The sequence below is a fragment of the Pseudophryne corroboree genome, chromosome 3 (assembly GCF_028390025.1).
Source record: "Pseudophryne corroboree isolate aPseCor3 chromosome 3, aPseCor3.hap2, whole genome shotgun sequence".
Taxonomy (NCBI): Eukaryota; Metazoa; Chordata; class Amphibia; order Anura; family Myobatrachidae; genus Pseudophryne; species Pseudophryne corroboree.
The window spans coordinates 554781777-554795751 of record NC_086446.1 but is presented as its reverse complement, the minus strand read 5'-3'; positions in this window follow the sequence as shown (position 1 = coordinate 554795751).

Genomic DNA, 13975 nt, shown 5'->3' with positions numbered 1-13975 from the left:
TGGATACTCGAGTTTCCTTGCACAATACAAAAAACATACTGGAGGTTTGTAAATTGGAATTTCTTGTCATTTTTAAAACCAAATCTGTGGGTGTGTGGAGGCCAAGGGACAAATCTAATTCAAACTGGTAATTTTATAAGTTTGCTTTTGAAATCTTGGAGCTAAACAGATTCATGTTTGTTGTGACTGAGTGTTGAATTTTTTAAATGAATACTAAATATAAATAATAAAAATGAAGGGTCTCAGGGACTTTGCCCAGCCAACCTCTTCCTCAAGGGGCCCAGAGGGAAAGTGATCTCCAGGTACAGACAGCCACTGTTCAAAAGGCAAGAAGCCTTCATTTTTAAGAAAAAATGGGGGTGTAACTGCAAGATGACTGGCACTTCTTACAAGTCTGCAGCATTTTAATTTCAGAGGCAAACTAAACATTTTTTCTAGCAATTTTATTTAAGATTTTCATCAATAAATCATAAGGGAGGGAAAGGAGGGAGACTACAGCAAAGAAAGATAGAAACAGGGATGAATAGGTTCATAATCCACAAGTACAAATACTTCAACATAGAAGAAGAAGAAGAATTGAAAACATGACATAGTATATAAAATAGTATGTTAACAAATATAAAGAAGGTAGCAGTGGGAAACATTGGAAATTAATTATAAGATTAAGAGCATTGCAAAGAATCTGCCCCTTCACCCTAGGTAACAAATTCATGCCACCGAAACCATTTTATCAGTTGTGAAGAATCAGCACTAGAGTAGGGGATGTTTCTATTTAAAATAACTGCATTTTATGGATAAACTTTTACTGTATATTAGAGGTAGAAGGAGGCTCTTACAGACCTGAGCAATCATAGGGGGTCATTCCGAGTTGTTCGCTCGCAAGCTGCTTTTAGCAGCTTTGCACACGCTAAGCCGCCGCCTACTGGGAGTGAATCTTAGCTTATCAAAATTGCGAACGAAAGATTTGCAATATTGCGAAAAGACTTCTCTGTGCAGTTTCTGAGTAGCTCGAGACTTACTCTTCCAGTGAGATCAGTTCAGTGCTTGTCGTTCCTGGTTTGACGTCACAAACACACCCAGCGTTCGCCCAGACACTCCTCCGTTTCTCCAGCCACTCCCGCGTTTTTCCCAGAAAGGGTAGCGTTTTTTCACACACTCCCATAAAACGGCCAGTTTCCGCCCAGAAACACCCACTTCCTGTCAATCACATTACGATCACCAGAACGAAGAAAAAACCTTGTAATGCCGTGAGTAAAGTTCCTAACTGCATAGCAAATTTACTTGGCGCAGTCGCACTGCGGACATTGCGCATGCGCATTAGCGACTAATCGCTCCGTTGCGAGAAAAAAATAACGAGCGAACAACTCGGAATGACCCCCATAGTCGCTAACATTATGGATTGCAAGAGCCAGATAGTGTTTCATTTAGCCAGGGTAATGTAACCAGTGAAACATGTTATACTGTCATTCTAAAGTTCTAAATGCAGTAGATTTTCCATTGTTGGGATGTAAAAATAGGATTTTAATACCTACCGGTAAATCCTTTTCTCTTAGTCCGTAGAGGATGCTGGGGTCACTTCAAGAACCATGGGGTATAGACGGGATCCGCAGGAGACATGGGCACTTTAAGACTTTCAAAGGGTGTGACCTGGCTCCTCCCTCTATGCCCCTCCTCCAGACTCCAGTTTAAGGAACTGTTGCCAGGGATACAGACATTTAGAGGAAAGGATTTATTGTTAAACCACGGTGAGCATCTTACCAGCTCACACCTCAACCGTGCCGCAGAACGTGGCATTTAAAAGAACACCAGCCAACGGCATGAAGAATATGCAGCAACATGCTGACAAAAAAACGTAACACAACCTGTGTGTAACCACAACCAACAACTGCAGATACAGTACGCACTGGGACGGGTGCCCAGCATCCTCTACGGACTAAGAGAAAAGGATTTACCAGTAGGTATTAAAATCCTATTTTCTCATACGTCCTAGAGGATGCTGGGGTCACTTCAAGAACCATGGGGTTTATACCAAAGCTCTAGAACGGACGGGAGAGTGCGGATGACTCTGCAGCACTGATTGATCAATCATGAGATCCTCATCAGCCAGGGTATCAAACTTGTAGAACTTCGCAAAGGTGTTTGAACCCGACCAAGTAGCCGCTTGGCAAAGTTGTAATGCCGAGACTTCCCCCAGGTAGCCGCCCAGGACGAGCCCACCTTTCTGGTAGAATGGGCCTTCACCGATTTCGGTAACAGCAATCCAGCCGTAGAATGAGCATGCTGAATCGTATGACAGATCCAGCACGCAATAGTCTGCTTGGAAGCAGGAGCCCCCAATTTTGTTGTGAGCATACAGGACAAACAGAGCCTCCGTTTTCCTAAACTGAGCTGGCTGGCCACATAAATTTCGAAAGTTCTGACTACGTCGAGAAACTTCAATTCCAGCAAGGCGCCAGTAGCCACTGGCACCACAATAGGTTGGTTCAAGTGGAACGACGAAACCACTTTTGGCAGAAACTGCTGACGAGTCCTCAACTCTGCTCTATCTTCATGGAAGATCAAATAAGGGCTCTTGTGAGATAAGGCCCCTAACTCAGACACCCGCCTTGCAGACGCCAAGGCCAACAGGATGACCGCTTTTCAAGTGAGAAAAAAAACCACAACTCTACCTTCTGTAAAGGTTCAAACCCACGTGATTGAAGGCATTGCAACACCACATTAAGATCTCACGGTGCCACCGGAAGCACAAATGGAAGTTGGACACGCAACACGCCTTACACAAAAGACTGAACGTCCGGAAGGGAAGCCAACAGTTTCTGAAAGAAAATTGCCAATGCTGAAAACTGGACCTTAATGGAGTCCAATTTCAGGCTGCATTACCTCCAGCCCGTTGGAAATTGAGAAAACACCCTAACTGATGAAGCTTTCTTGGATTTACACCAAGACCCATATTTTCTCCAAAGACAGTGGTAACGTCTAGACGTTACTCCTTTGGCCTGAATAAGAGTGGGGATACTCTTTCGGCTAGGATCCGGCACTCAACAGTTATGCCATCAAACGTAGCCACGGTAAGTCTAGGTACACGCACGGCACCTACTGTAGTAAGGTCCTCTCGAAGAGGAAGAGGCCCAGGATCTTTTTTTTTTTCTTTTTTTTTAAGAAACTCTGAAAGAGCTGGGCACCAAGCCCTCCTTGGTGTTAGGGTCTCCTGCCCTGTGCTGCCACGTCGTCATGGCAACCGGGAGACAAGTGCTAGCGGAGTAACCTGAGCGCAGCTGATACTCCGGTTCGGGTCTTTTGCTGTGCAGTGGTTACAGGCTCTGTGCACGGCAGGGGATCCGGTGCTGGTTTTTGTGCTCACAGTCTGTGAGGTCTGAGTGGGGCGTGGACAGCACCTGCTATATAAGGCCTCTTCTCAGGTTAAGCAGATGCTGCTGAATCTTTGTTGGTTAGTCAGTTCCTGAAAGTTAGCCAGTACTGTGTAGCTTTGTATTTGTTGTTGCTTACTGCAAATAGGCCTGGGGATTTGGTACTACACTCTGCCAATCGAGACCTAGCAGTAAGACTGGAGTCAGTCGTTTAACTTGCTGGGGTTCTTTTGCTACTCTGTGAACTTAGCAAGTTTGCGGCTGTATTCTCAGATTTGCCTGCCTAAATCCTGTCTCACTGTGCAAGGAGTTCAGGTGTCAGTTTAGTGGCAGTAAGCTGAACCTGTGCACTGCAAGTGAGGATTAGTATTGTGGAGACTCTCCTTGTGTCTATCATTCCATCTCTGACCAAGGAGTTTACTGCCACACCCGTTGGTAACCCTTTAGGGTTTTGCTGTTGCCCTTAGCAACAGCATTTCGGGTTCTCTACGTATTAAAACACAACATCTTGCTTTTTCCATCTGAGCATTACTAATACTAGGGAGACACCCAGTTTCTTAGCCTCTGGGCTTCTTCGTTCACTTTGTGTTTATTTTGTTACCCTATCACCTTCTGTGTACGTAATGTCATATTCCCCAGTCTGTCTGTAAGTTCATTTGTTTTGCATCCCTATCCGTTCAGACACCAGTACATTCCTGCAGGCACTGGTGTGCATAACAGTTCAAACACCAGTACATTCCTGCAGGCACTGGTGTGCATTACAGTTCAGATACCAGTACATTCCTGCAGGCACTGGTGTGCATAACACTTGGCCAGTGTGGGACAATGATAATTTTCCCGAAACCACGATCTTCTCATGATCCCGAGAACTTTTGGGAACAGTGGAAGAGGAGGGGGTACATACACTGATCGGAACAGCCACTGGGTCACCAGTGCATCTATTGCTATTGCCTGAGGGTCTCTTGACCAGGAACAATATTTCTGAAGCTTTCCGTTGAGACGCGATGTCATCATGTCTACCGAAGACTTCTTGGTGGAGGTTCCACTCTCCCAGATGGAGATCGTGTCTGCTGAGGAAGTCTGCTTCCCAGTTGTCCACTCCCGGAATGAAAATTTGCCGACAGAGTCCTTGTTTTTCTGTCCAGAGGCGGACCTTCGTCACCTCTGCTATTTACGCTCTGCTTTTCGTTCCGCCTTGCTGTTACATTATCCAACTGGACCTGCACGGGATGATCTTGAAGAAGATGTTCCGCTTATTGAAGACCGTTGTAAATGGCTCTCAATACCAGCCTGTTCATGTGAAGGCAGGCTTCCTGACTTTAGCATTTTCCTTGGAAGCGTTTCCTTGAGTGACAGCTCCTCAGCCTCGGAGACTTGCATCCGTGGTTTCCAGGACCCAGTCCTGAATCCCGAACCCTCGTCCCTCTAATAGGTGCGAGCTGAGCCTGTGTAGCCACCACCGGAGTGAAAAACCTGGCTTTCGACAACAGGACTATCTTCCGGTACATGTGCAGGCGGGATCTACTTTATCAACAGGTCCCACTGGAATACCCAGCCTGGAACCTGCCAACCTGTATGGCCTCTTAGACCGCCACCATATTTGCACGGATGGATCGACCCTCTTGATGGTTTCAAAACTAGTATTACCATTTTCTAGATTTCCAGAGCCTTTTCCACCGGAAGAAAAAAACTCTCAGAACTACCCTGTCCCGAAAAACAAATAATCTTTCCTGGAAAATTTATGATCCAACCGTGTTGTTGGAGTGGACAGGGAGAGCGCGATGTTTTGTACCAACCGCTCACTGGATCTCGCCTTTATTAGGAGATCTTTTAGATAAGGAATAATATTGACTCCTTCTTGACGCAGGAGGACCATCATCTCCACCATCCCCTTGGTGAAAAGCCCTCGGCGCCGTGGAGATACCGAACGGTAACGTCTGGAATTGGTAATGGCAATTCTGAATCGCGAATCTCAGATAAGCCTGGTGAGGAGGATAAAAGGGAACATGCAGGTCAGCATCCTTTAACTACTGACCCCATATAATCCCCCTCCTCCAGACTGAAAATCACTGCCCCCAGTGATTCCATCTTGAACTTGAACGTTTTACGTAGAGATTCAGATTTTTAGGCTCAGGGTCGGTCTGACCGAGACGTCCGGTTTTGGAACAACAGAGGCTTCAATAACCCCCTCCCTTTGTTGTGACCCAGGCACCAGGACTATGTCCTGGTCCTGACATAAAATCCGAATTACCGATATAACTCCTGGAAGAGACACTGGCAAGGTCGATTTTAAAAATCAGCATGGGGGAACGTCTTGAATTCGTACCCCTGGTACACTATATGTAAAACCCAGGGATCCAGGGCAGATTGACTCCAATTCTGAATGAGTAGTTTTAGACGTGTCCCCCACCCGAGCGACCTCCCGCGAGGGAGCACCAGTATCATGCTGTAGATATGGCAGAAGTAGGGGTAGACTTCTGTTTTTGGTAACCTGAAGCCGCAGTAGGCATCTTTATGTCTCTTCCCCTACCTGCAAAATAAGGGGAAACCTGTCGCTGTACTTACTGGGTCAAAAGGACTGCATGTGAGGGTGATTTTTTTGCCAGTGCAGAGGGCAAAAAATTACGACTTACCTGCGGTAGCTGCTGAGACCAACGTCTCCAGTCCATCACCAAATAAGGCCTCACCGTTGTATAGGAGATCCTCCATATTTCTTTTGGAATTTGCATCCGCATTCCACTGGCGAAACCCCAACGCCTGCCGAGCCGATAAGGCCCTGGTAGCGGCTTGTGTACTGAAGAGTCCAATATCTTTTATTGCTCCTAGCATGTATGCGGCAGCGTCTTTGATATTTCCTAACTTAGGGATTATCTCATCTTTATTAATCGTGTCAATTTCTGATGACACACTCTCTGACCATTTTGTAATAGCGTGACACACCCACGCGCAAGCAATAGTGGGCCTGGACAGTGTCCCTTTGCAACATATAGTTTTTACCTTTTGGTTCGTCGGCCCGTTTAGTGAAGCCGTGCCAGGTATAGGGAGAATTACCTTCTTAGTCACCCTAGACAGTGCACTGTCTAACACGGGGTGACTGCCGGGAAAGAATATATTATCTTATTTTATCTATTTCCCTGGAATCCCTATCGGCAACACAGGACTCAGAGTCCGAGTCAGTCGCAGTAGTCTTAACATTTATAAATGGACTTTATGTGACACAGAGAGGGTCGCCTGCAGATGGAAGAAACAGAATGCTGACAAACATATCTACATATCCAGCATGCAGCCTTAGATACAGCCTTATCCAATCCCCATGCCGGCTCTTGGTGTGCCGAAAGCGTCACCACCTTACAACTCTGCGTCCCCAAATGGTTTCCTCCGTGAAGGAACTCCCTGCTTCAGATATGTCACCCACGTGTACCACACACACCTTACAGACACACTGGGATTAATAGGGGACAGACCTCTGTCAGAGGGACACAAAAAAGGGTTAGACAGTTCACACCCCAGTGCAAACACACAAATCTGTGAAATATATCATAAAACAGACCTGCAGTGCTTTATAACATAACATGATACAATACAAGCACCATATACATCGCCCCCCTCCCTTTTGCACCCTGATACAAGTCAGTAGTGAAGGGAGGACCAGCGTTTTTCTGGAGAAGAAAATGGCGCTGAGTAGTGTGCTGGCTTAGTGAGGAAGAAGCCCGGCCCCCATAATGGCGCGCTTCTCCCTCTCCTAATTAAATAATTTATTTCACTGGCGGGGGTAGGACAGTGTGTGTTAATGTCCCTATTTGCCATAAATGAGTGTTTTTTTCTGCCCAGGGTGCCCCCCCTGCGCCATGCACCCTGCATATGTCTAGCAGTATTGTTTGTGGGGGCTGTGAGGAGGAAGCTTCGCCCCCTCAATGGCGCGCTGCATCCCGCTTTATTCCAACTAATATTTACACTGGCGGGGGTTAGGACAGTGCAATGGCACTTATGTCCCCTCTTGCCAGTGTATTTTGAGGATTTATATGCTGCCCAGGGTGCCCCCCCCCCCCCCGCGCCCTGCACCCTGTAGTGCTGTTGTGTGTGGGAGCATGGCGCGCAGAGTGTGAAAGCCGTCACTGAAGTCTTCTTTGCTTCTTCTACTCACCTGTCTTCTGACTTCTGGCTCTGCAAGGGGGGTGACGGCGGGCTCTGGGAATGCACCTCTAGGCGTACCTAGTGTTCCAAACCCTCAGGAGCTAATGGTGTCCTGTAGCCAAAGAAGCAGAGCCTTTAAACTCACAGAACTAGGTCTGACTTCTCTCCCCTTAGTCCCATGAAGCAGGGAGACTGTTGCCAGCAGTTCTCCCTGAACATAAAAAAACCTAACATAAACTCTTTTTCAGAGAAACTCAGTAGAGCTCCTCAGTGTGCATCCAGTCTGCCTGGGCACAGATTCTAAACTGGAGTCTGGAGGAGGGGTATAGAGAGAGGAGCCAGGTCACACCCTTTGAAAGTCTTAAAGTGCCCATGTCTCCTGCGGATCCCGTCTATACACCATGGTTCTTGAAGTGACCCCAGCATCCTCTAGGACGTATGAGAAAGTCAGTTGAAGATCAAATTTTCAGAGGTGTTGAGATTTAATTTTGCCTGCTGAGATGTCCCTTCCGATAATGGAAATACCAAAACTGAATGTGGCCCGGCCCCTGGAGTTAACCCAAGATAATTTGGAGAGGATAGCTTACATGCGCAAAAACATCACTTGTCTTAACCATACTAGTTACCCAGTAGTGAATAAGATAATATGTAAACAGTTCACTATGGCAGAGATGATTTTGGACCTGGAGGTATGAGAAGGGAAGAAGAGAAGTACCATCCAGAATATCTGAGATATCTGAGATATGTGTAACCCACAGGAGACCCATTCTGTGACCCTCAAAGCTGGGATCAAGCATGAGAGAGAGAGAGCTTGCACAGAGAGTGCACTGAAAGACAGGTAATGCCTTTGCTGTAGATACAGAGATCATATCTTCTCAAGCCTTAAAGATATCTAATACATCCTAAGGGACTTCTGGAGCAATGGAACATTGCTGATATGGTGTGCAAAGTTAAACAGAAAGGATATAGGCCCTCATTCCGAGTTGATCGCTCGCTAGATGCTTTTAGAAGCAGTGCAAACGCTAGGCCGCCGTCCTCTGGTAGTGTATCCAGAGGCGTCACTCACCTCTTAGACACCCGGTGCGGCGGCAAAAGAGGGGGCGGGGCTTCGGGGGAAAGGGGCGGGCTTCGCGGACTGACATCCCTTGTTTATCAGCTTGAATGGCTTGAAAGGGGCGTGGCTTCCTGAAAGGGGCGGGGCTTCGTGTCCCGACACCCGTTTTTTTTTTTCAACTTGGGGGGTTAGGAGGTGCAGGCTCACTCCTGGGGAGTGCTGTGCCTGCAGTGCTGGCTCCTACACAGTGACAGGAGCCGACTGCTGCACTTAATATAACAGTGCAGCACTCAGCTCCTGTCTCTAAGCAGGAGCCGGCATTTTGGTGTCACCCCTCAGCGGGTGACACCCGGGAGCGGGCCGCACCCCCGCACCCCCCTTGTGACGCCACTGAGTGTATCTTAGCTTAGCAGAAGTGCGAACAAAAGGATCGCAGCATTGCTTCAAAAAAAGATTGTGCAGTTTCAGAGTAGCTCGAGACTTACTCCTAGCTAGCGATCACTTCAGTCTGTTTAGTTCTTGTTTTGACATCACAAACACGCCCTGCGTTCGGTCAGCCACTCCCCCGTTTCCCCAGGCACACCTGCGTTTGTATCTGACACACCTACGTTTTTCAGCACACTCCCAGAAAACGTCAGTTACCTCCCAGAAATGCCCCATTCCTGTCAATCACTCACCGATCAGCAGTGCGACTGAAAAGCGTCGCTAGAAATTGTGTGAAACTGCATCGGCTTTTGTGAAAGTACGTCGCGCACTGCGTGCCATACGCATGCGCAGAAGTGCCGATTTTTTGCCGGATCGCTGCGCTGCGAACAACGGCAGCTAGCGATCAACTTGGAATGAGCCCCATAGTCTGGGAACAAGGCTCTTTCTAGATCAACCCATGGTTTGCTATTAGGGAAAGGAACCCACCAATGAGTCATGAAGCTAAACAAGCATACTGGTAAGGAGACAGATCAGGGATCTCCAAAGATCCCTGGCATCTAGATTTGTTAATTCAAGAGTAGGGTAAATGAGGTGTCTTGCCTTTCCAAGTATCAAAAAAAAAAAATAGTTACTGGATTTAGTGAATAAATGGACCATAAAGGGGATAGTTTGGAACATGAGTTTCGCAAGACTATCATTTTAAACACCAACAAGTGGTCCAGTAATCCCTAGTCAACATTTAACCAGGTCTGCTATATACATTAACATGGGCTCCAAATTAATCTTAATAAAATTGTTTCTTTTTGGAACAATTACTCTAAGTTAAAGGATAAAATCTGGATTACAGTTAAAATGAAATATTGATTTAATATAAGCCAATATCTCCTCAGATATATTGAAATCGAAGGCTTCAATTTTTGTGGTATTTCATTTATAAAAACAGGCTTCACTATGGACATGAAATTTTGGTAAAGAGAGTAAATTGGTCTCCAGGCTGATTAGAAACAATAAAATATCATAAGCAAACAAGCACAATTTATTGAATTATGAAGCTATGGTAACACCTGGAAAAGAAGAATTTTTTTTTGCAGCAAAATGTTCAAATACATACATTAATGGGGAGAGAGAGCATACCTGATATCATATGTGTCATATGTTATATGAAAAGGGGAGGACAGTAAGCCATTACTGAAAACCCTAGCAGAGGGACCATTATAAAGGACCACAATGAATTGTAAAATAATGTCTAAATGCAAAGTTAGTGTGAAACTTCAACACAAATTCTGTAAGAGCAAAAACAATAAAGTAAAAGAAAAACCTTGGAACACCAAGACAATCTACAGCAGCACCCTGCTGATCATGCTTTCACCCAATAGCCTAGTGAATGCATAGGCGTGCACAACACATTTTATTAGGGGGTGCACCATCGAAGGGGCATGACTAGCACCGCCCATTAATCGTGTCTAGTGCCACCCATCAGGCATGTCTCTTGCCGCCTATTGGCACTTACTGCAAACTAAATAATATAGGAAATTTGATTAAATAGAGTACAGTGAGGGCTGGCAGATGATTATGTCATTAATGGTGCTGGACTGGTGTGTGTTAATCCTGCCTGGTGGAAGTTCCATCCTTCCACACCTGTTCCTCCTACAGCTGCTCCTCTTAGGTGGATGATCCTACACATAACTTCGCAAACCTCCCTCCCGCCCACAACTTCACCTTTTGTTCCTTTCCTGATGCTCTGCATCACCTCACACCCTCTCCTGGTGCTCTGCATCACCTCGCACCCTCCTCTGATGCTCCACATCACCTCACACCCAAAACAGTCGTTCATCCAAGTTGGTTAAAATTGTGTTTAACCAATTAGTATGAATGTCAGGTTTTGTTAGTTTTCCAGTGTTTGGGAGCAAATGGTTGATTGTCATTTGCTCTCATCCATTACCAGATATTCATTCTAACCAGCCAGATCTGACAGATTATCTGCCAGATAATTGTATAGTGTGTACCTAGTTTAAGTGTGTTGCTAGCATATTTAGATAAAACAAACTATTGTCTCCACACAAAATACATTGAAAATAAAACATCTGTTTCAAATTAGCCAATTTTTATGCATACTGTACTTTTGACAGGAGTGGAAGGTCATGTGGTAAAATTCTTTTTTGCTTTAGACAAAAACAGACAACATATAGTGTATCCAGTATTAACATTTCTAAGTTAAATATATTAGTTTCAAACTAACTTGTCCTGCATGAGCTTAATTAACTGAATCTCTGAGGGAAGATGGAAAATTATGTTAAAATAAGAAAACTACAGCACAGCTGAGTCATTATCATTAAATGTGAATAACAAGTGAGGACTGTTGAATCAATAATATTCATTTAATTAGAAGAAGCAATCCTTATAGTGAGTGCACTGAACAGCGACTCTTCTCTGGGGCCTGCTGGGCTAGGCATTAGGAATGTGGATAAAGGTGTTCAGCCTTGGACTGATTTATCTTACGGCTATTATGGCTGAAACTATAGTTTACAATAACAAGGTATTATAAAATGTAGTTAATCCCGTATTTTAACCTAAAAAATTGTATGTGGCAGATTACCAGGACAAAGCAAATGGATTCTTAGAAGTGTCATTGAAATGTTTATACCCGTATAAAGCATGTGTGGTAGTGTTTTTCAATTATTACCTATGTGGCTTGAACTGTCTGTAAAATCTTCAGACATTAAATTTGAGTGCAGTTTTCTTGTTGCTTAAAAATGTTACCTTGAAAGAGGCTTAAGAAAAGTCAACATGGGAAATTTAATCACTTAGCATGACATGCTATCAGAGTTTAATGTATACCCTATTTGCTAACTTTTAAATATTTCCCTCCAGGAGAGATTCTGGAGCGGAAAGTCTGCTAGTCACTGTATTGGGTCATTGCATATCCAATCCACACATATTTCATTAGGCATTGAGCAGGATGTGGGAGGGTGACCTTCTCCCTCGGGAGTCCATGGGACTACCTAAAAATTTGGGAGTACTCCAGATGTGCCAGGAGAAAAACCAAGTATGTTTTATGATTACGATGCTGAGAGAATACATCTGAAGCAATAAGCCATTCAACCTGTTGCTCATGGCAGAAAACATGTTGGCATACATCCAAACTGTGTGGTGGCTGACTTTAAGGAGCTACAACTGGTATTACAATGCAGTACTGTATGTTTACAATCACTGCTCCCCCTGCGTATATTACACAATACCTTAGTGAGACGGTTACACAGCAAGATCCCTGCTGTCCACAGTAAAGTTAATATCATATTAGTTTTTCAATGATCTTACTGAATAAGTTAAAAGATAGTTAAGGCATGGGGAATGGAGAGTAGCAAAATGTAAAATTGAAAATGGCCTTATAAACTCAGTTGTGAACTAGAAATACAACAATCCATCTCACAATCTCTTTAATATAAATTAGTGTTTCATTAATGGTGTTTTATGATGTTTTTTTCACCACCCCTGGAGATTGTTGTTATTTATCAATCATTTCCCACCAAGACAATTCCTGCAAAAAAATCACTGTCTTAAGAAGTCCATCCATGGAAAATACTATGGAATAACCAGTACTGCCATGATATACCCTGTACTGCCATGATATACCCTGTACTCACCAGACTATCGGTAGACTATTGGAGTGGGTAAAGAACAAAGTGGGTGCTTCTCTGAGTATAAGCAAGCCTTTCTACAAATCAGGGCTTCCCTCAGTGCCTCCAATATGGATATTTACACTAAAGATTTTGGTGAGGATTTGCATTGCCCAGTGGTGAGGATTTGCACTGCCCAGCTTTTAACATCTTTTATGAATATATGGAATTTTAATTTTATGGTCTTATTGTATTAGAATAAACCTTTTATTTCTGCCTTTAATTAGAAATATGGATGTCCTCATTAACACTGCATAATTGTGGTTAATTCTACATATATGGTACATCTAAGGTTTTACAGTACCTAGAACCAAAGAGGAAAAGTTAAATCTCTATTGGTCAACAGTTTCAGTACACACAGTTTGTTGGTTCTCACTAGGCAGCGCCAATCATCACCAAAATCTCTAGTGTTGCCAGACTATACTGAATGTCAGGCAACACACTCTCACTCGCTCTTACCATGTCAAGCGCTGTCCCTTCATCTGCTGGGGCACTACAGTAAACATAAACATATTTAGTCCAGTTAGCCACTGGTTCTTTGTCACCTATTGCTGGGTTCTGCATTGTGTGGGTGCCACCATGTTAGTTTGACCAGCTTAGTCTAGTATCTCTCAATCACAAAGTGGCTAGCTTCCACATAACTTGAGACACCAATGAGTAATCAGAGTGCCCTATTAAAACCCCTCACTTACATCTGCTAAGTGACAGAACAACTTGTATCTTACCAGTTCCTGGCTCCAATATCAGCAGCACTGCCTCCTGATTTCTGGTTAAATTGTTGTATGTACCATTGTGTGCACATTGCATAGTGCACACTCAAATTCTGACTTCAACAGTTCCTGTTCTCAACTTTATCTTCTTTTTCAGCTTTTGTCTGTCTGGAATTCTGTACAGTTTCCACACTGCTCATCATCTCCAGCTAGTAAGGCTTGTACAGTTAACTACTGCAATCTTGTGCTGTATTCACACTGCTAATCATTGTCAGATTGCAAAACCTGTGCAGATACTGCACTGTTCTGTGTAATTCCAATCTGCTATCATTCCCATATCTAGTACATGCGTGCATTTCATTCACTACATGCAGAGTGCACATTCATCCCCAGTGTGCATTCATTCACAATCTGCAGCACATACATTCATTATCTGTGTCAGGGCCAAAACTAATATTTTTATCAACTGGGTCCAGGCAGTAATTTGGCATGTCCCCCAATTCAAATTACACCACATAGGAGTAATGCCCTTTATAGCACATCATGCCAAACAAAAGTAATGAACCTTATACACATAATACCACAGAGTAGCAGTGCCCTTTGTAT